Here is a 26,581-nt window from a genome sequence, read left to right as displayed (position 1 = left end):
AATAGGATGCAGGGGATTGAACCCTGGTTGGCTGCCTGGAAGAAAAATGCCCTATGTGCTATGCTATTGCTCTGGCCCAAATTTTGACTGCTTTTATTGGGGGTCACACCCTGTGGTACTCAGGAGTTACTCCTAATTTTGCAGAACTCAAGTGTTACTTCTGGTGTGCTGGGGGTTCCAAATGGAGTGTTGGTGATGGAACCCACGTTGGCTGAGGGTAAGGCAAGTGCCCTATCCTCTGTAGGCACCACATGCTTCATTTTTTTTAAAGGAGTCCTGGGGCTGGAGCGATAGCTCAGAGGTAGGACATTTGCTTTGTATGTGGCTAGACTCGGGACTGACCTGGGTTTGATCTCCGGCATCCCATATGATCCTCCAAGCTTGTCAGAAGTGATTTCTCAGCGCAGAGCTAGGAGTAACCACTGAGCACCTCCGGTGTAGCCCCAACACAACACCCCAAAAAAGAGGAGACCCTATAGCTTCTGGAGTCTGGCTCCAGATGGTGGTCAGGTACCTGGCTGCAGGTTGGGCGTGGAGATGCTCCCATGCTGCCCACAGATACATCATCACCTCCTCGGGGCCCCTCCAAGCCTCATGCTGCCTCCTGGGTCTTGTGCTGGTACTTGAGCCTGTGCTGTGGGCACTACTCGGGACGGAGTTTTTTACTGCCAGCTGGCCCAGGTTCACAGTGCAGTGAGAGGCCTTGCGTGGGGTCTGCTTCTTCAGCTCCACTCTTTCTGCTTTGTCATTTCTTTGACTGAGTTTTTAACTATATTTTTATTTGGGGAGTGGGTGACACCCAAAGATGCCCTGGACTAACTTTCCTCTGTGCTCAGGGTCATAGGGTAATATTAGGGATTGAATGGGGATACCATATGTGAAGAGAACACCTCAATCCCTGTCCCCTGTTCTAGGACATGCCTTTACAGTGTTTCTGCTGCTTTGGCGAGGGTTTATGAGTTTTTCTGGTAGACCCTGACCTTGAAATTGGAGGGGCCTGGGCCTGGGCAGTGTCCCAGATCCTGGGTCTTGCTGGCCTTGCTCCCAGCCCCTTTGAGCCTATGTCTGGCATGTCTGGTGTCAGCTCTCATCATGTAGGAACACTAGTTCTTCATCTGGGCTCAGGCTGCCCATGGGGCTGGACAGGGGCCTTAGAACAGTGGTGCATGGGGAGAGATTCTTATTCCCATTGTGCTGATAAGGAAACCGGGGCTGGGGAGAGAGTTAGTTTTCCAAGGTTCCCCAGCAGATCTGAGCTAGAACCAGGCTTCACATGCACAGCCCCATCGTGTGGGGCTTGATTGGCTCTGTCTAACCCCCTCCCCAGCCACATTTTCATGCTTTTTATTTATTTTATTTTATTTTTGGTTTTTGGGTCACACCCGGCAGCACTCAGAGGTTACTCCTGGCTCTATGCTCAGAAATCGCTCCTGGCAGGCTCGGAGGACCATATGGATGCCAGGATTCGAACCACTGACCTTCTGCATGAAAGGCAAACATCTTACCTCCATGCTATCTCTCTGGCCCCTCATGCCTTTTATTTTTAATTAGTTTTTTTTTTTTAACTTTTGGGACAAACCTGGTGGTGCTCAAGTCTAATTTCTAATTCTGTGTTCAGGATTTGGGGGTACCATTTTGGGGGCTGGATATTGGCTATATGCAAGGCAATACAGGTTTGGTCCATCGCTCCTTTTGTTTTTGGGTCACATCTGGCAGTACTACCAGGGGCTACTGGGCTCTGTGCTTGGGGTCCATTTAGTGGTGGATCTAACCCAGGGCTCCTGTCTGCAAAGCACAGGTTTAACCCCTGAGAGTTTGCTTCACAGTCTCTTACCTTTTTCTTGTTTCCAGTAGATGAATAGCCCTTTTGTTGCTCTATCCCAGGGGTCTCAAACTCTCGGCCCTCGGGCCATTTGCAGCCCTCCGTACAACATTTTGTGGCCCACAGCCAGCCTTCAAATATTGCAGTATTCGAGATTATTTGCTTACCAAATAATCGCAATAAAAATCGCATTAGTGGGGCCGGAGATATAGCACGGAGGTAAGGCGTTTGCCTCTCATGCAGAAGGTCAGTGGTTCGAATCCCGGCGTCCCATATGGTCCCCTGAGCCTGCCAGGAGCGATTTCTGAGCGTGGAGCCAGGAGTAACCCCTGAGCACTGCCGGGTGTGACCCAAAAACCAAAAAAAAAAAAAAAACTGCATTAGTAAGAAAGAAATCGCATTAAACATTCACATACCCCGAGCAGTTTCGTTCGGGGTATACAAATGTTTAATGCGATTTTTTGCAATTTTTTTTTTTTTTTTTGGTTTTTGGACCACACCCGGCAGTGCTCAGGGTTACTCCTGGCTGTCTGCTCAGAAATAGCTCCTGGCAGGCACAGGGGACCATATGGGACACCGGGATTCGAATCAACCACCTTAGGTCCTGGATCAGCTGCTTGCAAGGCAAACACCGCTGTGCTATCTCTCCAGGTCCCCAGTTCTTTTTTTTTTTTTTTTTGGAGTAATGCGATTTTTTATTGCGAATATTCGGTAAGCTAATAATCGCTAATACTTTGCACCAAGCACAGACGTCATTTCCGCTGCTCCTGCCCGCTGTCCCTTTCATTATCCGAGGCCTAAGGGAGAGAAGGGAGAGAAGTTTATTACAGAATTAGATTTTGGGGGCCGAAGAAATAGTATGGAGTAAGGCATTTGCCTTTCATGCAGAAGGCTATCAGTTCAAATCCAGCTTCCCATATGGTCACCTGTGCCTGCCAGGAGCAATTTCTGAGCATGGAGCCAGGAGTTTTCCCTGAGCACTGCCGGGCGTGACCCAAAAACCACACACACACACACACACACACACACACACACACACACACACACACACAAAGCAGAATTAGATTTTGTCATACCTTCATCATGACTTCATCAAAGCCTGCAGTGAAGAAAGATTGATGACGAGAAAGAAAGATTGATGACGAGCACAGACAATTTCAGGAAAAGTGGGAGACGCATTATTTCTTTGTTGAGCACAGGGGCATCCCCACATGTCTTATTTGCTCAGAGAAAGTTGCAGTGCACAAGGAATACAACTTGAAATGCCATTATTCAACTAAACATGCTGAGGAGTGTGCAAAATATCAAGGAAATGAGAGAGCCAAGCGGGTTGCCAGTCTTAAAGCATGTCTAATGAGGCAACAAGATTTCTTCAAGAAAGCAACCAAAGAGAATGTTTCATTAGTCAAAGCTAATTACATGGTTAGTGAGATGATTGCTAAGGCAGGGAAACCATTCACAGAAGGAGAGTTTGTTAAAAAATGCATGTTACAGTCTGCAAGTATTATCTGTCCAGAAAAGAAAGGTCAGTTTAGCAAAATCAGCCTTTCTACCAACACTATGGCAGAGTGCATTTCTGACATGTCAAGTGACATTTATCATCAACTCTGTGTGTGAGAAAGCCAAATGTTTTGATGCATACTCAGTTTGCTCTTGATGAGGGCACAGATATAACAGACACTGAGCAGCTCACAATTTATGTTCATGGTGTTGATTGCAATTTTGAATTGACAGAGGAGCTGCTCACAATAATTCCAATGCATGGCCAGACCACCACTGAGCTATTTCGGCATCTGTGTGATGCCATTGAGAATGCAGGTTTGCGGGGCCGGGCGGTGGCGCTAAAGGTAAGGTGCCTGCCTTGCCTGCACTAGCCTTGGACGGACCTCGGTTCGATCCCCGGTGTCCCATATGGTCCCCCAAGCCAGGAGCAACTTCTGAGCACATAGCCAGGAGTAACCCCTGAGCGTTACCGGGTGTGGCCCAAAAACCAAAAAAAAAAAAGAGAATGCAGGTTTGCCATGGAAAAGGTTTGTTGGAATAATAACCGATGGAGCGCCATTGATGACAGGGAGGAAAAATGGACTGGTGGCACTTGTTCAAAAAAAACTTGAAGAGGAGGGTGTAGAGAAGGCCATTGCTCTTCACTGAATTATCCATCAGCAGGCCCTTTGCAGTAAATGCCTGCCGTGTGACAATGTGATGTCTGTTGTTGTAAAATGCATCAACCAAATCAGATCCAGGGGCTTAAAGCACAGGAGGTTCCGTGCTTTTTTAGAGGAAATTGAGTCAGAATATGGAGATGTGCTCTATTTCACCGAGGTACGTTGGCTCAGCAGGGAAAATGTCCTGAAAAGATTTTTTGAGTTGAGAGAAGAAGTGAAAGCCTTCATGGAGAAGGATGGGAATGCTGTTTCTGAGTTGAGTGATCACAAATGGCTCATGGACTTAGCTTTTCTTGTTGACATCACACATAAGCTGAATGTACTAAACAAGATGTTATGGCTCGGAGAGATAGCACAGTGGCGTTTGCCTTGCAAGCAGCCGATCCAGGACCTAAGGTGGTTGGTTCGAATCCCAGTGTCCCATATGGTCCCCCATGCCTGCCAGGAGCTATTTCTGAGCAGACATCCAGGAGTAACCCCTGAGCACCGCCGGGTGTGGCCCAAAAACAAAAAAAAAAAAAAACAAAAAAAAAACAAACAAGATGTTACAAGGCCCAGGGCAGCTTATCAGTGCTGCCTATGACAACGTGAGAGCATTCTCCACAAAACTTGTGTTATGGAAATCCCAGCTCTCTCAGACAAACCTTTGCCATTTCCCAGCATGCAAGGAACTTGTGGATGCAGGCATACCATTCAGTGGTGAGAAATATGTCGATGCTATTTTTAAGCTAGAGAAGGAATTTGATCACAGATTTGCAGACTTCAAAAAGCACAGAGCCACTTTCCAAATTTTTTGTGGACCCCTTTTCCTTTGATGTGCAAGATGCCCCTCCTGTGCTTCAAATGGAGCTCATTGACCTGCAATGCAACTCTGATCTCAAAGCCAAGTTTAGGAAGATTAGTGGAAAAGCAGACATGCATGGGCAATTTTTTTTTTTTTTTGGTTTTTGGGCCACACCCAGCAGTGCTTAGGGGTTACTCCTGGCTGTCTGCTCAGAAATAGCTCCTGGTAGGCGGGGGACCATATGGGACACCGGGATTCGAACCAACCACCTTAGGTCCTGGATCGGCTGCTTGCAGGGCAAACACCGCTGTGCTATCTCTCCGGGCCCATGCATGGGCAATTTTTGAGAGAATTGCCCCCCAGCTTCCCTGAGCTTTCCCAAATGTTCAAGCATACCATGTGCCTTTTTGGGAGTACATATTTGTGTGAAAAGTTATTCTCCACATTGAACTTCAATAAGCCAAAGTACAGGTCTAGACTTAATGATGATCATCTTCAAGCCGTACTGAGGGTCTCAACTGCTTCCATTCTAAAGCCAAATGTGGTTCAGATTTGTGAGAAGAAGCGCTGTCAAGCCTCTGGCAGCAAGGAATAGGCAAAAGATGCCATGTTCAGAAGAACTGTTCCTGATCTTCACTCAATGTTCTATTCATGTTTAGAAGAAATAATTAAAACTGTTAATAATGACATTTGAGGACTTTTTTTTTTGTGAAATCCCTTATGCAGCCATGCCTCACCCCGACTTTGTCTCCTGCGGCCCCCAGGTAAATTGAGTTTGAGACCCCTGCTCTATCCCAAACTCGTTGGACCTTTTTGTTTTGGTCACACCCTGCTGTACTTCTGGCTTTGTATTGTGCTCAGGGATTACTCCTGAGCTTGGGAAACCATAGGGGATATTGTGAAATGAACCTGGGTCAGCTGTGGGCAAGGCAAATACCCTTGTACTATTTCTTCAGCCCTCCATAGTGTTTGGCTGTATTCACCCATGTAGCACATCTTGGGAAAAAGGTGTGAGGGGAGAAAGAGATAAATACATTTTGCATGCATCTGTCTGTCCGTGTCCATCCAAAACAGATTTTTATCCTGACACCCCAGGTGGTCCTGCAGTAGTTATCCTTGAGCTCAGAGCTAGGGGCAACTCCTGGGCATTGTTGGTGTGCCCCAAAACAAAACAAAACAAAAAGTTGTGAATGGAGGGGCTTATGCGATAGCACAGTTGTAGGGTGTCTGCCTTGCATGTGTCCAACCCCGGACAGAACCCGGTTCGATTCCCAGCATCCATATGGTCCTCTGAACCTGCCAGGAGTGATTTCTGAGGGAAGAGCCAGGAGTAACCCCTGAGTGGCGCTGGTGTGACTCCTACCCCCTCCAAAAAAAAAGTTGCAAATGGAAAAAGTTTGAAAAGGCCCTGCTTTCGTTGCTGTATTTGAGATTGCTTGCTGGGATCACACCATGTGCCGACACTCACGCATTACTGTTGGGGAACTCACAGAGAGCTACTGTCTCTCCAGAGCCTGCACTTCCTGGCTACAGCAGTAGCAGGTCCTTCTAGTTGTGCTCCCCTGGGGTCACACCCCTTTTTGTGGGGGCTTACACATACTTGGTTGCAATGTGGCTGGAAATTGCTTGTGGCTCTGGAGATCCCGGAGAGTAGAGCCCCAGACTCTAACAGCAGGCTGGCCTGGATTATGCTTGGCACTTGTAGGACACCATGGATTTGAACTTGTGACCATGCCTCGCAAGACTGGCCCTTTAAGCCCCCAAGCTACGTCATGCCCTGGCCTTTATCTATTAAACTTCTGAGTTCTCTTGTGACCCTTATTGGAGCAGCCCTTACCACGCACACATTTTGTGTGCCCAGGTATTTAGGGTCATCGTTTGATTCTTCAACAGTGGTTTTGGGAGGGCAGTGACCTTTAGTGGTCTCAGTTTTACTAGTAATAAGAGGCTAAAGGGGGGCCTGGAGAGATAGCACAGTGGCATTTGCCTTGCAAGCAGCCGATCCAGGACCTAAGGTGGTTGGTTCGAATCCCGGTGTCCCGTATGGTCCCCCGTGCCTGCCAGGAGCTATTTCGGAGCAGACAGCCAGGCATAACCCCTGAGCACCTCCGAGTGTGGCCCCAAAACAAAACAAAACAAAACAAAAAAAAGAGGCTAAAGGGGCCTGGAGCAATGGTATAATGTGTACAGAGGATTGGCTGACCTGGCTTTGATCGCTGGTGTCCTCTATGGTCCCCTGAGTCCTCCAGAAGTGATCCCTGAGTGTAGATCCAGGAATAAGCCCTGAGCACCACCAGGCATGGTCTAAAACCAAAACCCCCACACTATAGGGTGGGCTGCATTATAGGGAGTAAACAGATAATGCATCAGAAACTTCCAGTGCAGTGTCTAGATAGGTCTTAAGAAATGGCAGCCATTGTTGCATAGTCTCTTCTCATTTTGGGGGGAGGGGTATAACACCCAGCAGTGGTGTTCAGGAGTTACTCTAGGATCTGTATTCAGGAATCACTAGGCAGTTTTCAGGGAACCATATCAAACCTGGGTCCTCTGTGTGCAAGGCAAGTGTCCTACTTACTATACTATTGCTCTGACCTTTCATAGTCTACTGACCTCTATTTCTTTTTTCTCAATTTCTTTCTTTCTTTCTTTCTTTCTTTCTTTCTTTCTTTCTTTTTTCTTTTTTCTTTCTTTCTTCTTTCTTTCTTTCTTTCTTTCTCTTCTTTCTTCTTTCTTTTCTTTCTTTCTTTCTTCTTTCTTTCCTTCCTTCCTCCTTCCTTCCTTCCTTCCTCCTTCTTCCTTCCTTCCTTCCTTCCTTCCTTCCTCCTTCCTTCCTTCTTCTTTCTTCTTTCTTTTCTTTCTTTCTTTCTTTCTTTCTTTTTCTTTTCTTTCTTTCTTTCTTTTTCTTTCTTTCTTTCTTTCTTTCTTTCTTTCTTTCTTTCTCTCTCTCTCTCTCTCTCTCTCCTTCCTTCCTTCCTTCCTTCCTTCCTTCCTTCCTTCCTTCCTTCCTTCCTTCCTTCCTTCCTTCCTTCCTTCCTTCCTTCCTTCCTTCCTTCCTTCCTTCCTTCCTTCCTTCCTTCCTTCCTTCCTTCCTTCCCCTTCCTTTTTGTTTTGTTTTTGAGCCACACCCAGGGCTCAGGGGTTGCTCCTGGCAGGCTTGGGAGACCATATGGGGTGTCGGGAATCACACTCCGTTCTGTCCCGGGTAGGCTGTGTGTGCAAGGCTAATGCCCTACCACTGTGCTATCACCCCCAGCCCTTGATCTCAGTTTCTACATCTGTAAAATGGAAAGATTGTTTCAGTACTCCTTGCACAAGCTCAGAAGAAGTGACAAAGGGACTCCCAGAGCGACCATTAGTCAGTTGGTGATCAGAGATGGCAGATGAGAGCAGAGAGGGACCCTGTATCCATCTCAGGCCTATAGTGTTGAAACAGTGGGGAGCATAGCTGGCTACCTCTCATGCCCAGCTCTGAGCTCTGTGGCTGGGTCTTACTTCTCTAAATTTGAAGTTGAGTTGGATTCACATTTCAGGAGCTGTGGCGTGTATAGTCTGGCATTCCCTGTCAGGGGGACAGTGGGGAAGGGCCCTCACAAATCTTCTTCATCATCATAACAATACATAATTATTTTCGCGTGGGCAACTGGCATTTTCTTCATTTTATGTGAAGCATTTTCAGAAAACTTGGCTGTTTTTATTGATTGTAACCTGTTATTTAAGTAAAAACATCAGCTGCAAATGCAGCTTCCAGTAAAACCCTCAGCCTCCTTCCAAGTAGACAGTGCCTGAAGTTCTTTTTCTTTTTTTAAAAAATTTTTATTTATTGAAAATGAAGTTCTTCTTGAGTAGAAATGTGGGAGCTGGCTGAGCAATACTGCTTGGAAGGGTAGGAACAGAAACTTGGGCTGACCCTAGCTAGGCTGGTGGAAAGATCTCCTTTAGGTGGAGATGCACGCTGTCCTGGGAAGGCCACTACGGACTAGTAGCCTTTTATCCCCTTCCTCCTTCCCTCAATGTCTCTCCCTTCCTCCCTACCTCCATTCTTTCTTTTCTCCCTCCCTCCCTCTCTTCCTCTTTCCCTCCCTCTCTCTATTCCTTCCTTTCTCCCTCCCACACCTAGGTGTGCCTTACTTAGGGGCTGCTTTGTGCTAGACTCTCAGTGGTTCTCAAACTACAGCCACAGGCCACATATTGTATTTGTTCCCATTTTGTTTCTTCACTTCAAAATAAGATATATGCAGTGTGCATAGGAATTTGTTCATAGTTTTTCTTTTTACTATAGTCTGGCCCTCCAACGGTCTGAGGGACAGTGAACTGGCCCCTGTTTAAAAAGTTTGAGGACCACTGTGAGGGTCAGTCATTCCCAGTGGTACTTGGGTGAATCCTGTAGCTCTGGGAACACAACCCACAGGCTTATCCTGTGCAAAAAACACATGCTCAGGGCTGGTGAGGTGGCGCTAGAGGTAAGGTGTCTGCCTTGCAAGCGCTAGCCAAGGAAGGACTGCAGTTTGATCCCCCGGTGTCCCATATGGTCCCCCCAAGCCAGGGGCAGTTTCTGAGCGCTTAGCCAGGAGTAACCCCTGAGCATCAAATGGGTGTGGCCCAAAAAACAAAAACAAACAAAAGAAAATATGCTCACCCAGAATGAACGGTTTCCCTGCCCATTATTTTCCCATTTGTTTTGGGCCCTGCCTGGCAGTGTTGGTGATGAGGGGGCTGGGACCAAAAGTGTGGGTGTCACCTCAGGGGTGGGCACACCAGTCCTTTAAGACACATCCCTGGCCCTCCCACCATTCGTCTTTAGTTTTGGGGGCACACCAAATGATGCCCAGGGCTACTCCTGGCTCTGCGCTCAGAAATAGCCCCTGGCAGGCTCAGGGGACCATATGAAATGCCAGGAATTGAACCACCATCATTCTTGGGTTGGCCGCATGTAAGGCAAACGCCCTACATCTGTGTTATCTCTCAGGTCCCCACCATTCATTCGTCTTTAGATTAGTGTTTCTCCAAGGATGTTCCAATGGGCTCCAGGTGAAAACCATGTAAACAGAGGGGGCTTGGCCCCTTATGAGTACAACTCAAACTAGAAGCCAACTGGTGGGATGGGGGACTGCAGGGAGGGATCAAGATTTAAGGGAACTTGGGGCTGGAGAGATAGCACAGCAGTGTTTGCCTTGCAAGCAGCCGACCCAGGACCTAAGGTGGTTGGTTTGAATCCCGGCATCTTATATGGTCCCCATGTCTGCCAGGAGCTATTTCTGAGCAGATAGCCAGGAGTAACCCCTGAGCACCACCGGGTGTGGCCCAAAAAATCAAAAAAAAAAGATTTAAGGGGATCTTGTGAACAACTGCTCTAAAGCCCTTCTCAGTTTTGTATTGGGACATACTTCCTCTACCTTTACCCAAAAGAGATTGGGACAGAGACAGTAGACAGCAATGGCTAAGGTGCTTGCCTTGCTTATAGCTGACCTAGGTTTGATCTCAGTGCTGTATATGGCCCACTGAGCACAGGGCTAGGAGGAAGCCCAAAGCACTGCCAGGGCGATTCCCCAAACATAGTCATGGGCTTGAGAACAAATGACTGGGCAGATACATGTGCTTCCCTTGTGCTTTAGAGGGTGGGTGGTACCTATGATTTGGGCTATGCTCACCCAACACCATAAGGTGTTATTTTTGCTTATTTGTGTTTTAATTTGGAGCCACCCCCAGCAGGGCTCAGAGCTTATACTCTGGGATCCATGTGGGGTGCTCAGGATAGAACCCAGCTCCAGGGTGTACAAGGCAAACGCCCTCCGCAATATGTTAGGTAAAGGGGCCCCGACTAGGTTCTCTTGAGGCCTGTGTTCCGAGTGCCAGGGAGCGCATTTTCTCCTGTCCTGTCTTGCCAGTGAGCACAGGCAGGCTGGGCAGTGCCTAGCAGTCCCTGGGGGCATTTGGCCAGACCTCCTGAAGGGAAAGCCCAGGGTGGGGAGGGACATCCTGGGGGTGGTGCTCTTTGTCCAGAGAAAAATCTTCCCAGACCAGGGGGAGTCTTGGTGAGGGAATAGTCTGGCTGGGAAGGCAGCTTAGAAGACTGGGGGCTCCGGCTTTGTCCCTGAGCACTGGAGCCAGGTGCTGGGAGTGTACTGACCCCCCACCGCATTGCTCCCCAAAAGGAAACAGCCATGAGTGTTGGGGTGGGAGAGAGAACAGAAAGACCTTGGAATGCAAATAAACCCTGGGCCTGGAGTTGCTCTCTGGGTTTTCTCAAGAGGTTTGGAAGGTCCCCACCTCCAACCCCCTTGCACTCTAGCTTCAGCCAGGCCAGTGGCCTATGAGGTTAAAGTCCAATTTTGCTGCAGGGCCTGGGGTTGAGGCACAGTTGCCAGCCCCTCCCTCGCTCCATGGAGCCCAGAAGGTTTGGCATAGCAACAACACAGCCTTTGTGTCTGCGTGTCTGACCCAGTCTCGGCTGGCTGCTGCTTGTAGTGCCCAGTATCTTGGTGGGCCAGGGTGGGCAGGCGCCTCCAGGATGCCCAAGGTGATGGTCTAGTCTCTAGTGTTTTCTGCACCCCACCCCTACCAGGGATCCCCAGGAGAGAGGGTGCCTGTGTCCCTAGCTTGGGAGCAGTGAGGAGAGCTGGTGGCAGGTAGGCAGATGTGCGAGCCCTGGCAGGAGGGGAGAGGGTGGGAACTGGGGACTTCCCAAGGCTTCTGCAGGGCACCCCGGGGGGCCGTGAGCTGAGGATGTGCTTCGAGGTGTGAGGGTCTGGCCTGAGCACGTGAGCTGCCGCCTGCTGGGAACAGAGCAGTGCTGTCTTGGCCGACAAGGAGGCCTCTTTCTCAGCATATAATGTCCCCTCTGTATTGTCTGCCGCAGAGGCCACCGGGCGTGTAAGGCCCAAATCCTGGTGGGGGGGAGCGAGAGAGAGTCCTGGAGGGGGGGGTCTGCTCTATGGGTTCTCCCCCTGCACCCCCACACGCCCTGCAGCAATGGCAGAGGGCAGTCCAAAACTCCCAGCAGCCTCTGCGGGAACCTCTACCCCCAGTCAGGTGGCCTCCCTCCTCCTCTGAGGCCTGGGGGCTGGAACCTCTTCAAAGGAACCAGTTCTGTTGGCCCCTTTAGGTCACGCCTGTCTCTGCTGACCCAGATGTTTCTTCACGGCTACCCCTGGCCCTTCCTGCTGGGGGGAGCTAGGCCAGTCCTCAGCCTTTTGTTCTTAGGGCTTCTTTAATGATTGAGAATTATCCAGAGCACAAAAGAGCTTTTGTTTATGTGTGTTTCGGGCCGCAGCTCTAGTAAGACTGGCCTTACTGGAAATGAAAACTTGGGTCAGAGAGAGACCAAGGATGGACTGAGTGCTTTGGCTACAAGTGGGAAGACACTTCATGTCCCCCTCCCCAGCATTGCGCCAAGACTACCCTAGAGCATTATTTACTGTGCCCTCCTCCCCCTAACCAAAAAAAAAAAAAAAATGGAATTGAGGCTGGAGCAATAGCACAGCAGGTAGGGTGCTTGCCTTGCATATGGCCAACTTGAGTTTTGTCCCCGACATCCTATATGCACCCCTGAGCACCATGAGAGCCAAGAGTAATCCCTGCAGCACTGCTGGGTGTGGCTCCAAAACAAAACAATAAAAAAATGAAATTCAAACTTAAATTAATCAAAAAGTAACTGGGCGGTTACAGGATGGAAGGTGTTATCCTTGCATGTGGCTGCAGTAGCTGCAACCTTCGTTCAGATCCCAGCACCACAGATAGTTCCCTGCTGAGTGTGAGTACAATCACAAGAAAACAAAAAAAGTTTCAATTTTCTTTCTTATTTTTGAACCTCCCAAGTTCTCAGGGTGTCCCCACTTGTGGGGTATGACCCAAAGCATAAACAAAACCAAAGTTTGTTATAGTTTTTTGTCCCACACTGGCAGTACTCAAGAATCATCGGGGCTGGGCGGTGGCGCTAGAGGTAAGGTGCCTGGGTCTTCTGTGTGCAGGGAAAACCCCTTACTACCTCTCTGGTCCACTGTGACTGGAGATTAGACTTTTTGTCAGAGAAATAAAACCTTTTGGGGCCAGAACGATGGTGCAGTGGTAGGGCATTTACCTGCATGTGGCTGACCCAGGATGGACCACAGTTCGATCCTCCGACATCCCATATGGTTCCCCAAGCCAGGAGAGATTTCTGAGCACATAGCAGGAGTAACCCTTGAGTGTCACCAGGTGTGGCCCCGCAAAAAAACAAAAACAAACAAAAAAACTTTTGTTTTTGTTTTTGTGGGGCCCACCTAGAGGTGTTCAGGGGTTACTCCTAGCTCTGCACTAAGGAATCATTTCTGGTGGGCACAGGGGACCATATGTGTGGGGCTCCACACATGCCATAATCTCACCCTGGGGAGAATGGGTCTGGAGCAAGGGTTACCGCAGAAAATAATCCAAACCAAGCTGAGGGTGAAACATGTGTGGTCCAGGAAACTACCACTTCATGGTAGAGGTGGCCTGCCTGCTGAAACTGCAACATTTTTTAGGAACTAAGACCACCTCATAGGTGGTGGGGTGGTGGAGCGAAGGCAAAGAGCCTTTCTAGAAACTACTCTTCACACCTAGGTGAGTCTTTGACATGTAAAGAGGAAGCCATCTTTGTTTAGGGTGAAAACCAGTTATAATCCAACACATAAGGGATGCCTGGGATTGAACCTGGTTGGCCATGTGCAAGGCAAAAGCTCTACCCACTGTGCTGTTGCTCTAGCCCCATCAGAAAAGTATGATTTTTATTATTTGCACCACTAGAGATAAAACTAGATGATTTGGGGGAATCGCCAAAACAGTGGGGGTGGGCTGGTGGTTACTCCTGGTGACCCTGAGTCTGGCTATGCAGGATGTTGTTAATGCTTGGGCCTGGCAGTGCTGTTCTCACCATGGAGGCCCCCAGGGCTATACCCAATGTTGCTCAGGGGATCATGTGGTATCAGGGATTGAACACAGGACCTCTGCATGCCAGGTATGCACTCCAGCCCTTTGAGCTATCTCCCTCACCCCTAGGTAAAAATATATTTACTTTAAAATATTTTTTGTTTTGTTTTATTTGTTTTGGTTTAGTTCTTTTTTGGGGTTACACATGGTGGTGCTCAGGGGTTACTCCTGGCTCAACACTCAGAAATCATTCCTGGCCGGCTCGGGGGACCATTTGGGATGCAATGAATCAAACCACTGTCCGTCCTGGATCAGCTCTGTGCAAGGCAAATGCCCTACCACTGTGCTATCTCTCCAGCTCCAACTTTAAAATATTTTTATAAAAATAACCACTTTGGGTGCCCGGAGAGATAGCACAGCGGCGTTTGCCTTGCAAGCAGCCGATCCGGGACCAAAGGTGGTTGGTTCAAATCCCAGTGTCCCATATGGTCCCCCGTGCCTGCCAGGAGCTATTTCTGAGGACCAGAAACCCCCCCCCCAAAAAAAAAACATTTTGGGGCCGGAGAGATAGCACAGCGGTAGGGCATTTGCCTTCAAGTGGTCGACCCAGGACCAACAGTGATTCGAATCCTGGCATCCCATACGGTCCCCCATGCCTGCCAGGAGTGATTTCTGAGTAGAGAGCCAGGAATAACTCCTGAGCATCACCGAGTGTGGCCCAAAAACCAAACCAAACCAACAACCAACCAAACAAAAAAAAACAAAAACCATTTTGAAACAAAATAAAATGCATAAGAGTAACTTTTGTGTGTGTGTTTTGGAGGCCACATTTGGCACTGCTCAGGAGTCAGTCCCACCAGTAAGACTCAGGGATTGGTTCCAATGGTGCTTGGGGGAGCCTATGGTACAAGGGATGGATCTGAGCATGCAAAGCATGTGCTTAATCTTCTGAGTCATCTACCTGGCTGGTCCACGCATTGTACATGTACTGTTTTTACATTTTTATGTGTATCTCATTAAAATAGAACTTAATAGAGCAAACCAGACCTGGTTCCCTTCCTTTTTATTATTATTTGTTTTGTTTTGGGGGTCACATCTGGCAGCGCTCAGGGATTACTCCTGGCTCCATGCTCAGAAATCGCTCCTGGCAGGCTCGGGGGACCATATGGGATGCTGGGATTTGAACTACCGTCCTTCTGCGTCTAAGGCAAACACCTTACTGCTGTGCTATCTCTCTGGCCCCTGGTTTGGTTTTAGGCCACACCTGGTGATGTTCAGGGGTTATTCCTGGCTATCCACTTAGATTGCTCCTGGCTTAGGGGACCATATGGGATGCTGGGGGTTGAACTGGCCCCTTGTTTTATTTTTGATTTTTTTTTTTTTTGGTTACATGGGCAGTGCTCAAGAGTTACTCCTAGCTCTGTACTCCAGAATCATTCCTGGTGGTACTAGGGAACTACATGGGATGCTGGGGATCAAGCCATGGAGTGATAATGCAGCAGTAGGGAGTTTGCCTTGCATGTGGCTGATCCAGAACAGACCTGGGTTCAATTCCCGGACATGGGTTCGATCTCCTGATCCTTCAGGCCAGGAGTGATTTCTGAGCCCATAACCAGGAGTAACCCCTAAACGTCACCAGGTGTGGCCTCACCCAAAAAAATCCTTCTGGCCTATACAGTGGTCGTTTCTCAAGGTTAGTTGCCGTGTAGAATATAAGACTTATCAATGGACTTTTTATAATGTTTCATTAAAATTCCTTTGTCTAAAAAAATTCCTTTGTCTGTCTTTCCCTTTGAATGGCTCTTTTGCCCCATTCATGATTTTATTTATTTATTTATTTTAATTTTATTAATTTATTGATTAATTGATTGATTGATTGTTGGACCACACTCAGTGATGCACAGAAGCTACTCCTGGCTCTGCACTCAGAAATCGCCCCTGGCAGGCTGGGGGACCATATGGGTGCTGGGAATTGAACCAGATCCTTTCCGGGTTGGCCACATGCAAGGCAAATGTCCTACCACTGTGCTATCTCTCCACCCCACCATTCATGATTTTATAACATCATGCATTGTTCATTTTGAAAGTGTTGGTTGAATGAGTTATTTGTGTTTCTTCTATATTAACACATTTATATAAAGCATATCCATTGAATATGACCATCAATATTATTATAAATATATTAAGGAAGGTGAGAGAGAAATAATATAGGGGTTAAGGTACTTGCTTTGCACATGACTGACTCAAGTTTTTCTATACCTGGTACTGCCAGGAGTGATCCCTGCTTGCAAAGCCAAGAATAAGCCCTGTGTGTTGCTATGGCCCAAAGACACACACACACACACACACACACACACACACACACACACACACACACACACATATATATGCTATGGCCCAAAGACATATATATAATATTGTGTGTATATACACTAAGAGGAAACTTTTTGATGTTGTATATATACATTTCAAGTCTTCACTTAAAAATAGAATTTTAGGGGCCGGAGAGATAGCACAGCAGTGTTTGCCTTGCAAGCAGCTGATCCAGGACCTAAGGTGGTTGGTTCGAATCCCAGTGTCCCATATGGTCCCCCGTGCCTGCCAGGAGCTATTTCTGAGCAGATAGCCAGGAGTAACCCCTGAGCACCGCCGGGTGTGGCCCAAAAAAACAAAAAAAAAAAAAAGAATTTTATCATTGGCATCAAATACTGTTTATTGTTTTCCTTGACATGGCAAGCTCACTTCATTTTTGGGAGACTATCTGCAAATATCCAAGTCAATATTTGTCAGTCTTTCTTGTCAAGAAAAATAATGGTGTTCAACCAAAAAAAAAAAAAAAAAGGCAAAACCAAAACACAAAAAATCCACACACACAAAAAATACCCCAAACAAACAGCAAAATCAGGCAGCTAGTATAGCTTGTAACCGAAACAACTGCACAAGCACAAGCACTCTTCATAGGGGAGCAGACATACTCTGGTACATGGTGGAAGTGTCGTAGAAACTGATTATGAATTTCCCATGTCACACAGTGTGAGGCAGATGTATATGCATTGGGAGAGCCATGAAGAAATGATTGTTTTTACTGCTTCACTTTAATCAGGATATTCTTAAGTGAAGCCAACTTTTTAAAAATGCAAATTCCCGACAGTGATGAATATAATGATATCTTGGTACAGTTTGATGTCAGTTTGATTTATGTGAGGGCACTAAGAGTTCTACTTGCTGTTGCATTTTGCTTACTTCCCTTCCCCTTTCCCATGGCTGTGCTATAATGACCGGGGAATCTCACTCCCACAACAACACACACACAGTGATGTTAGAGGTTTGCACTCTGTTAGCTGCAGTACTAGGACTAGTACTAGTCCTAGTGTAGTGCTCTTGGGCCAGCCCTCTGAGCTGTAGCCCACAATTAGGACAGTTATGACTGTGCTCACCGGGGGGTGCTATGGTGCAAACATGTGCTGCATGGGTTGCTTTCTGGCCAGGACATTAGTACATCTTTTCCTTGGTGGTGCTTAGCAGGGGTCACACCCTGACTATGCTGTGGCCAGAAATCACTCATGGTGTCAGAGATCGAAAATGGTCTCTGCAGAAGAGCTGCCTGTATGGCACTTGGTACATGTGATGGGATTTGGAAACATGACCATATACTTTCTAGGAAGGTACCCCAAGAAATTGTCTACTTTCAATAGGTCCACTTATTACTGCTTCTGTAACATCAGTTTATATGTTAGGGGCTGGAGAGATAGTACAGTGAGGAGAGTACTTGCCTTGCATGTGGCTAATGCAAGTTTGATCTCCAGCATGCCATATGGTCCCCTGAACATTTCCAGGAGTGATTTCTGAGTGAAGAGCCAGGATTAACCCCTGAGCATCACTTGCTGTTGCCCAAAAACAAAACAAACAAACAAAAAAAACACAAAAAAGAACTTAGTGGGTAAGTGGGTAAGATGCTTACCTTGCATGCAACTGAGTTGGATTTGATCCTTGGTATCCTATGGTCTCCTGATAACTGCCAAGAGTAATTTCTGAGTGCAGAGCCAGAAGTAACCACTGAGCATTACCTTATGGTCCAAAAACAAAAATAGAAACAACCTCCTCCCCAAAAATAGTTCCCTTTCAAAAAAATGTTTATATGTCAAGATGTGAAAGAGTTAAAGTTAAATCATGTGTTAGAGGACTAGAGAGATAGGACTGCCTTACATGCACTGCTCTTTATGGGTTGAGCCCCATCAGGGGTGATCAGGGTGAGTATGAGCTAAATTGAGGCCCTCTGGGAACTGTGGGGTAACCAAACCTCAACCCAACATCCAAAGAATGAATCATTACAAGTGAGAGCTATGAGCTCCACTGGAGTATCCCTCACCCCCCTAAAAAAAAAGAGAGTCCAGAGAGGTAGCAGAGGCATGAGGGTACGTCCCTAGGATGGGCCCAGCCCATCCTTTACATGGCCTCTTGGTATTGCTGGTGCAGCCCAGGAGGCCGCAGAGCAGTAGTGATGACCTAGTGGTCCTCGAAATTGCAGGACCCTGGCTGCCCCTCAGCCTGGGATCCTCACACTGAATTTCCAGCCTGGCTAGCTAAGACTAGTAAAGAGTTGGCAGGCCCCTTAGCACTGCTCTGGAGGCTACTACATAAGTAAATAACACCTTAGTCTTTTGTTTTGTTTTGGGGTCATACCTGGCAGTGCTCAGGGGTTACTCCTGGCTCTGTGCTCAGAAATCACTCCTGGTAGGCTGGAAGACCATTTGGGAGGTCGGGATTTGAACCACCGTCTGTCCTGGATCAGCTGCTTGCAAGGCAAATGCCCTACCACTGTGCTATCTCTCTGGCCCCAATACCTTAGTTTTTTTGTTTTTGTTTTTGCTTTTGTTTTTGTTTTGTTTTTGGTTTTTGGTTTTGGGGTCACACCTAGCAGCGCTCAGGGATTACTCCTGGCTCTACGCTCAGAAATTGCTCCTGGCAGGCTTGGGAGACCAAATGCGATGCCAGGATTCGAACCACCGACGTTCTGCATGCAAGGCAAAGGCCTTACCTCCATGCTATCTCTCAGGCCCCAATACCTTAGTCTTATTAGTAAATAAGGTTGTCCTTTCCCTCCCCAAGAAGGAATGAGTGACTCCCAGGCACCCATGGGCTCTGCTCTGAGAAACCTGTTCTTGGTGGTGAGAGGCTCTCACACCTGTTTTGTGGTTTAGAACACTAACCCCTTAAAACATTATTTAACTGCAAGCCCACATGGGTCCTCATCTTTCATTCCAGCACTGAAGTGGGGAATTTTTTTTTCTGGCAGGGATTGGGGAAGGCTTCTCTGGAGAGGTGGCATTGATATGGTGGGTAGGCAGAATGCCAAAGTTGGGGTGGGGCCTGGGAGCATGTTTTGGTGCAGGGAGCAGCCTTGGCAAAGTCCTGGGAGAACAACCATGGGCCTTACATGCTGGCTCTAGGACATGGGCCATCACTGAGTAGTATGTGGGGGGGGGCAGTGGATTAGGATGAGGGGGGGTAGGGAGTAGTCCTTATGTCCAGGAGGCCTCCCCATCAAGACTGGCTTGCGATAAGAAATTCCTCCTGGCAGGCTTGGGAGATCATATGAGATGCCAAGAATTGAACCCAGGTGGTGGGAGCAGTAAGGTGCTAGCCTAGGATGGACCATGGTTTGATTCCCCGGCGTCCCATATGGTCCCCCAAGTCAAGAGCCATTTCTATGAGTGCATAGCCAGGAGTAACCCCTGAGCATCACCGGGTGTGGCCCAAAAAACAAAACAAAGCAAAAAAGAATTGAACCCAGCTCAGCTGCGTGCAAAGTAACACTACCTGCCCACTGTGCTATTGCTCGATCCCTAGGTGAGAGTGACTTGGGCTGAGATGATACTCAAGGGAACAGGCTGGTAGATTTGGACAATCACTTTGAGGGCCTGACTCTGAATTCTGTGAAAGAGGGGTGCTGCAGAGCTGATCCTGGGGGGCCACTGTCTTAAGCCCCCATCCTAGGCTAGGCTTGTCTTCCTCCACCTTCAATAGTTTGTGTCCCTGCCCTGACTTGTCTCCTGCGCTGTGACGACTCCCCTCCTGGCCAGGTGTGAGATGTGGGGGCATATCTTAGCTGCCTGTGTCAGACAGTCCTCACATCTGAGCACTGGGGAATGTGGGGTCTCCTGGCTGTGCTGTGTGACCATGGGTGTCCCCGGGGGGCACGTGTACTTGCCTGGCTCCAGCCTGCCCTGCAATGCAGATGTGGGGAGTTCTTGCACTCGTGTTAGTGGTATGTGTACATATGTGTGTGCTATGTCTGTATATCTTGGGGGCTGTGTGTCACTGTGGAGGGTGTGTGTTTGCTTGATGGTTTGTCAGTGCAGATGTTAGCTCAATCGCAACAAGATTGAGGGGCCAAGCAGTGGCCAGGCAGGGTGTTAGTAACACAGAAGCAGAACCTGGCTGGCCTAGCCTTGTCATTCTGGGGCCTAAGTGGGGGGGGGGGGGAGGGCCTCCTGTAAACCAAGTCTGATGCCAAATTCATCACATGTGTCATTCATTCAACAAATCTTTATGAACCCGTGTTCTGTCCCAGGACCCTCATTTGGTGCTGGGAGTATAGCAGTCACTTCACTGAGGTTAGCAGAGTGGGGATTTGGTGCTGCACTTTTTTTTTTTTTTGGTTTGGTTTTTGGTTTTTGGGCCACACCTAGTGGTGCTCAAGGGTTACTCCTGGATCTGCACTCATAAGTTGCTCCTGGCAGGTTCAGGGAACCATATGGGATGTGGGGATCAAACCCTCATCTATCCCAGGTTGGTCACATGCAAGGCAAATGCCTTACCACTGTGCTATCACTCTGGCCCCTGGTGCTGCACTTATTACAAAGGAAGACGAGCTTGATACTGGAAATCAGGCTTTCCTAGCCAGCCGCTCTTTGGCCCTGTGCACAGTCTCTTTGCCTGGCCCGCATTTGGCTTTGATTGGGGAAGCTAAAACTTGGCTAATCTGGGGCCAGAGCTATTGCAAGGAGGGCATTTGCCTTGCATGTGACCTAGCTGGGTTTGATCCCTGGCATCCCCTGTGGTCTCCTGAGTCCACCAGAAGTAACCCCTGAGCACTGCTGGGTATGGCCCAGAAACAAACACAGAAACAAAAACTTGGGCAACCTGATGCTGCAGACTTTTGGCTGACGAGGGAGTAGGTCCAAAAACAGAACAGGGGCTTCCTACCTGTTCTGCAGGGAGGGAGATTGCCTGGGTTGGTTCCCAAAGCCCGTAGAGGTGATGACATCGAGAGTGTGTGTGAGAGAGGAAAAAAGATACATAGGTGTCTCTATGGCTCTGGAACTCAGACAAACCTTTGTCCGTGACTCAGTTTCTTCCTCTGAGCCTCAGTTTCCTCCTCTGCAAAGTGGGACCATAATTCCCCCTTCTTGCTCACAGCCTGGTGCCCAGCACATAGTAGGGCAGCAGGGGAATGGGGTAGAGCGGGAAGGCGACAGGGCCTCTCCAGGGCTCTCCACTCAGCCCCTGGAAGTGGGTGGGGGTAGGAAAGAAAGAGGAGGAGCAGCTGTGCCCTGAGTCTCACAAGAGCAGCCGGATTTAGCCGCTGAGTCGGGATTGAAATATTCCTGAGGGAGAAGAACCCCTAGGCTTCAGGGCTGCAACAGCTCGTCAGTGGGGAGCGGGGAAGGGATGTTGTCACCATCTGCCTCGTGTCTGTCTGCGACTAAAATAATACTGGGGTGAGACTCGCCGCAGGCACGGGCCCAGCCGCAAGGTTCCCCGGAAGAGGGAGGGGCAGGGAAAAGCTGGGAGGCTGTTGGGGGGGGTGTGGATCAGCCCTGGGAATGCTCCCCAGACCTGGCTGAGGTCAGCTCTGCAGGGAGCCTGAGCAGGTGCACAGGTGCTGAGGTTCCCCCTCCCCAAATACAGGGCCAGTTACCCACAAGGAGACAAGAGGGACAGACAGAATGCCGCTGGATTTCGCTTCCCCGAGCAGATCTAGAATATTGAAACCAGAAAACGTAGCAGGAAGCTATTTTCATTTCAGCCGACGTGTACGTTTTGGGTCCACAGTTTACTGTGGTTTTTATTTTGAATCAAATATGGAGACTGCTCCCGCGGGCTCTGGGCTCCGGGGACGGAGTGTTCTTGTGTCCACTGAGCTCAGCAGTCACGTGCCCACCGCCTCTCAGCACAGGCACCGCTGGGCCCGGGCAGGTGCTCCCTTAGGCCAGGACCTGGCCAAGAGCCTGACGGTTGGCCTCTGGGAGGTGAAGCAGCCACGTCTGCTCTTTTGCTGTGGGTCTCACCAGACAGGAGCCGTTGGTGTTTTTGTTTTTGCAGAGAGAACAGACCGTGGCCTCAGCAGTTTATTTTCACCGCTCGGGCCCCCTGTGGCCCATAGCTGTGCGCTGATGCAGTGCAGGCCTGTCATTCAGCCCCTACTGTGTGCAGGCCCTGAGGGGCAGGCCGCCCCACTCTTGCATAAAGCCTAGGGAAGGGAGCCAGACCCTAGGGGGAGCAGCCCTGGGTGCCAGGGTGGTTGCTGCAGGGGCCTGCAGGTGTTCTGGACGTGGCAGGAGAGCTTGGCTGTCATTGTGGAGGAGGTGATAGAGGCACTCGGCCTTGAAGAGGAGGCAGATGGTGACAGCAAAGGCGAATGGGGAGGACGCCTCAGAGGGAAGTGTGTGCCCAGAACCCCCTTGATCTGCACTTGAGTTGCGTTGCAGGGAGGAGACTTCCTGTCATTCAGACCCACACCTCCAGGATTGGGTGTGTTTTTGCAGCTGTTCCTCACCGACCCCATGAGGTCGGTGCTTGTAGGTGAGGAAACTGAGACTTGGAAGTATCTGGTAACTGATGGATGTGGAAGAGATGGGCCCAGGTTACTACTATGGCCACCCTTGCACAATACCCTCCGAGAGCACCCACTGCTAGCAGGACCTCTCTGGGGTCCCAGCTGCACACTTTAGGGTATTTGCAGATGGCTGGCGTGGCTTATCTCCATCTGGACACAGTTATCAAAGGAACCTCTCTCCAGGGTGTGTGATGTGAGAATAAGGGAGAGTGGAGCAAGGCAGTTTCTTCTCGGAGCCTCACTTTCATTATCTGTAAGATGGGCTTCAGTCACTGATGTGCAGACTCCAAGTGAGGTCAAAACTGATGTGCCAGGGACCAGAGTGATAGCACAGTGGGTAGGGTGTTTGCTTCGCATGTGGTTGACTTGGGTTTGATCACCAGCCTCGTATATGGTTTCCCTGCCACCCCCAATCTGCCAGGCATAACTTTTTTTTTTTTTTTTTTTTTTTTTTTTTTGGTTTTTGGGTCACACCCGGCAGTGCTCAGGGGTTATTCCTGGCTCCAGGCTCAGAAATTGCTCCTGGCAGGCACGGGGGATCATATGGGGCGCCGGGATTCGAACCAATGACCTCCTGCATGAAAGGCAAATGCCTTACCTCCATGCTATCTCTCCGGCCCCCAGGCATAACTTTTTTGGTGGTGGGGTTGGGGCCATACCTGGTGGTACTCAGGGGTTACTCCTGGTTCTGTGCTCAGGAATCACTCCCATTGGACTTGGGACCATATGGGAAGCTGGGAATCAAACTTGAGTCAACTGCGCACAAGGCAAAAGCTGCTGTGCTATCACTCAGGCCCCCAGGTGTAATTTCTGAGTACAGAGCAAGGTGTAACTTCTGAGTGCTGCTGGGTCCGATTTGATGGTCCAAAACCAAAACCAAACAAAATGTCAAAACCAAAACTAAAACAAACAAAACAAAACAAAAACTGATGGGCCAGAGAGAGCTCAACAGGCTTAAATGGATGTTTTGCACACAGGATATTTGGTGTGGGCCGCTAGCATTAGATGGTTCTAGAAAATTGATGGCAGTAGCCCCCGGGATGGGTGTGATTCCAAAACAAAACAAAAAAATAGAAGCATGATTCATACTTAAAGGGGTGAATGCACACTTGGCATATGTGAGACCCTCCAAATTCATCTCTGCAAAGCGGCACCACCCAGCAGCTCAGTGGCACCTGAGTGTTGAACCCTTTGGTCCCACTGCCAGGCTTGCTATCTTTAGCAGTGGCTGGCCCCATGAAACTGGGTATGTTCCCTAGAAAAACAGCAATGCATGTTAAGAAGATCTGGGTTCAGTGCACTCCTGTTAGTACTGACTTTCTAACACACGGGCAGCAACTTTCCCAGAACAGTCCAACCCAGAAGCTGCAGCTGGAGTCACCCAAGTTACCACTACCCTTCGCTATTCAGGCCCCTCCAGCTCTCCCTCCACTTGTATCAGGGAGAGCAGTCAATGCTGGCTTTATTGGGGTTCTGTGTAGCATTAAGTAATTAACGATGAAGATGGATGGCGATGGATGGTGAAGGATGGAGGCCTTTGTTCTTAGGCCCCGGCCACGTGGCTTCATCCCCCATCTACCGGCGGGTCTGGGATTCAGGAAAGCGACGGGTATTGAACTCACTCACAGGCAGGCATCATGAAGCATCATCTTTATTCATGCCCTATTCACCACATGTGTGTGGCCTACTCATAACCTTTCAAGCACTAGTTATTCTTGGCCCTGCATCTTAACTCCTTTCAGCCATCTTCCTTTGACCTCCATCCTGGTCCAAGACTAAAAGAGGCAACGACCCAAAAGCCAGAGAGCTCAGCAGCGCAGCTAGGCAGAGAGACCCTAATCCCCTGGCTCAAGGGTTTATCTACCTATTCCAAGACCCCTCCCAGGAATGGGCCGGGTCTTGCAGGTAAGGTCACACCTAATATCCGGTTCCCAAGACCCCTCCCAGAAATGGGTGGGACTCAGGTAGCTACACCTAAATCCAGGGTCTCAGATAGGTACACCTACAGTTCTAGAATTGCTTCTGTTCTCTTTGGGTCAGAGACCCTGATCAGGGAGAGTTTGTGCATATAGCAGATGGTGAGCATGACAGTGATGTATAAATATGTGATGGTGTGTCTGGGTGTGTGAGGGTGGGTTCATGTACCACAGACTCGTGTGAGTAAGCAGGGACCCTCTTAAGATCTGAGGTGGCCGGGCTGGGAGGGATCCATTAATCCATTGAGAGAGCACAGTGGTGTGTGATAGTACAGTGGGGAGGGTGCTTGCCTTGCATTGCAGCCTACCTGAGTTCAATCCCAGCATCCCAGCTGGTTCCCCAAGCACTACCAGGAGCAACTCCTGAGTGCAGAGCCAACACTGACCCAAGATCATCCAGTATGGCCCAAAATGCCCAACCCCAAAAGAAAAAAATAGTGCATAATGATTTGAGTGATAGAGCCCAGTGTTAGCCTGGAGAGAGGAGAGTCAGTTCATCTCTATTTCCGGACCCCACTTCTGGGCAGGGGGATAGCAGAGAGAAGCAGCTGCTGGAGGGTTGAGCAGGTCATGGTTGGAGCATGGGCAGGACCTGGATGCACTGCCTGTGGGGCTCAGACCACTGCCCATGACCTGGGATGTCTCATTTCCTGAGATCCTCCAAGGGGGGTCCATTCTCTGTGTCTGTCACTTCCTCTTCCCTGACTTTTGAGGGCTGTGAGACCCCATGGGTGCAACATGGGGAGGATCCTCTTGAATGTGTGAGCAGGTGGTGGTCCTCCAAGGCTGAGGAGGTGCAGACAGGGGCTGTGGGCCACTGACAGCCTTCTGGAAGGCCTCATCTTCTGTTTGTCTGATTCCCACTTTTTTTTTATATATATATAAATTTCTGAGCTCTATGCTCAGAAATCGCTTCTGGCAGGCTCAGGGGACCATATGGGATGCTGGGATTCAAACCACTGACCTTCTGCATGCAAGGCAAACACCTTACCTCCATGCTATCTCTCTGACCCCTGATTTCCACTTTTGCCGTATGCACATGAACCCTGCCTGGTGCTGCTGTCCATTGTGAGGGAAGATTTGGGGGTGGGACAGGGCCACAGGAAGATCTGGGCACCTGAGGCATGTGCAATGTGTGCTGGTCAGCTCCCATGTGAGTGGGGAAACCTGGTGGTATGCATGTGTCCAAAGATATATATTTGTGTCTGTTAGGGTGTGTTGGCTGGTCTGTTGGTTTGCATGTTTCTGTGTGAATATCTGTTGTGTGACCAGGTGTGGTTTGTATTTGAGGGGGTTAGTGTACAAAAGCTGCTGTTTGCATGAAGTGGGGTGTGAGATGATTGACAGGGAAGGGGCAGGTAAGCTGGGGTCCCCCTTAGCACTGTGGGTTTGTCTTCTATGGGCCTTATCTGGCATGGCCTGATATCCTCCTGCCTGATTGCACCAGGGCCTCATAGCTGAATGTTTTATTTATTTTTTACTTTTTGGCCACACACTGCAGTGTTCAGGGGTTCCTCTTGGCTCTGTGCTCAGAAATCGCTCCTGGCAGGTTCAGGGGACCATATGGGATGCCGGGGCTTGAACCTGGTACTGTCTTGGGTTTGCAGTGTGCAAGGCAAACGCCCTCCTGCTGTGCTATCTCTTTACTCCAGAATCTTGGTTTTCTTCTTAGACCAGTGGGGATCGTAAGGCCTGGGGTGCAGGGCTGGTACACAAAGGATGACCCATCACATACCCAGTGGGCCTGCCTTCTCCCGGTTTGGGGCAGTTGGTCAGTTTTGGAGGCCTGGACATTGGGGTGTCAGAGACTGAGGCGGGGTCACTGAGCACTTCCCTCTGGGCTCCGAAGGTCTGCCTGGTCCTGTTGTGCATGTCCTGTTGGAGGGACAGATATAGGTGTGTGTGGAAGTTTCTGGGAACATAGGTCGATGGTGCCTTCTGGATGTCCCTGCATTCTGGGAGGCAATGGCACCAGGGAGTGAGCTAGTCCTTCTCTGGCATCAGTTTCTCCCTCAGCACTGGGCAGAGGACTGAGCATGTCCCTGCTGCCAGATCCACAGAGCTGGGCTCCCCTGGAGCCCCGCACCCGCTTGCCTGAAGAGCTATGGC

Source organism: Suncus etruscus, chromosome 14 (assembly GCF_024139225.1).
Source record: "Suncus etruscus isolate mSunEtr1 chromosome 14, mSunEtr1.pri.cur, whole genome shotgun sequence".
Classification (NCBI taxonomy): domain Eukaryota; kingdom Metazoa; phylum Chordata; class Mammalia; order Eulipotyphla; family Soricidae; genus Suncus; species Suncus etruscus.
The sequence above is the reverse complement of the archived record's forward strand: the minus strand, read 5'-3'. Positions refer to the sequence as shown.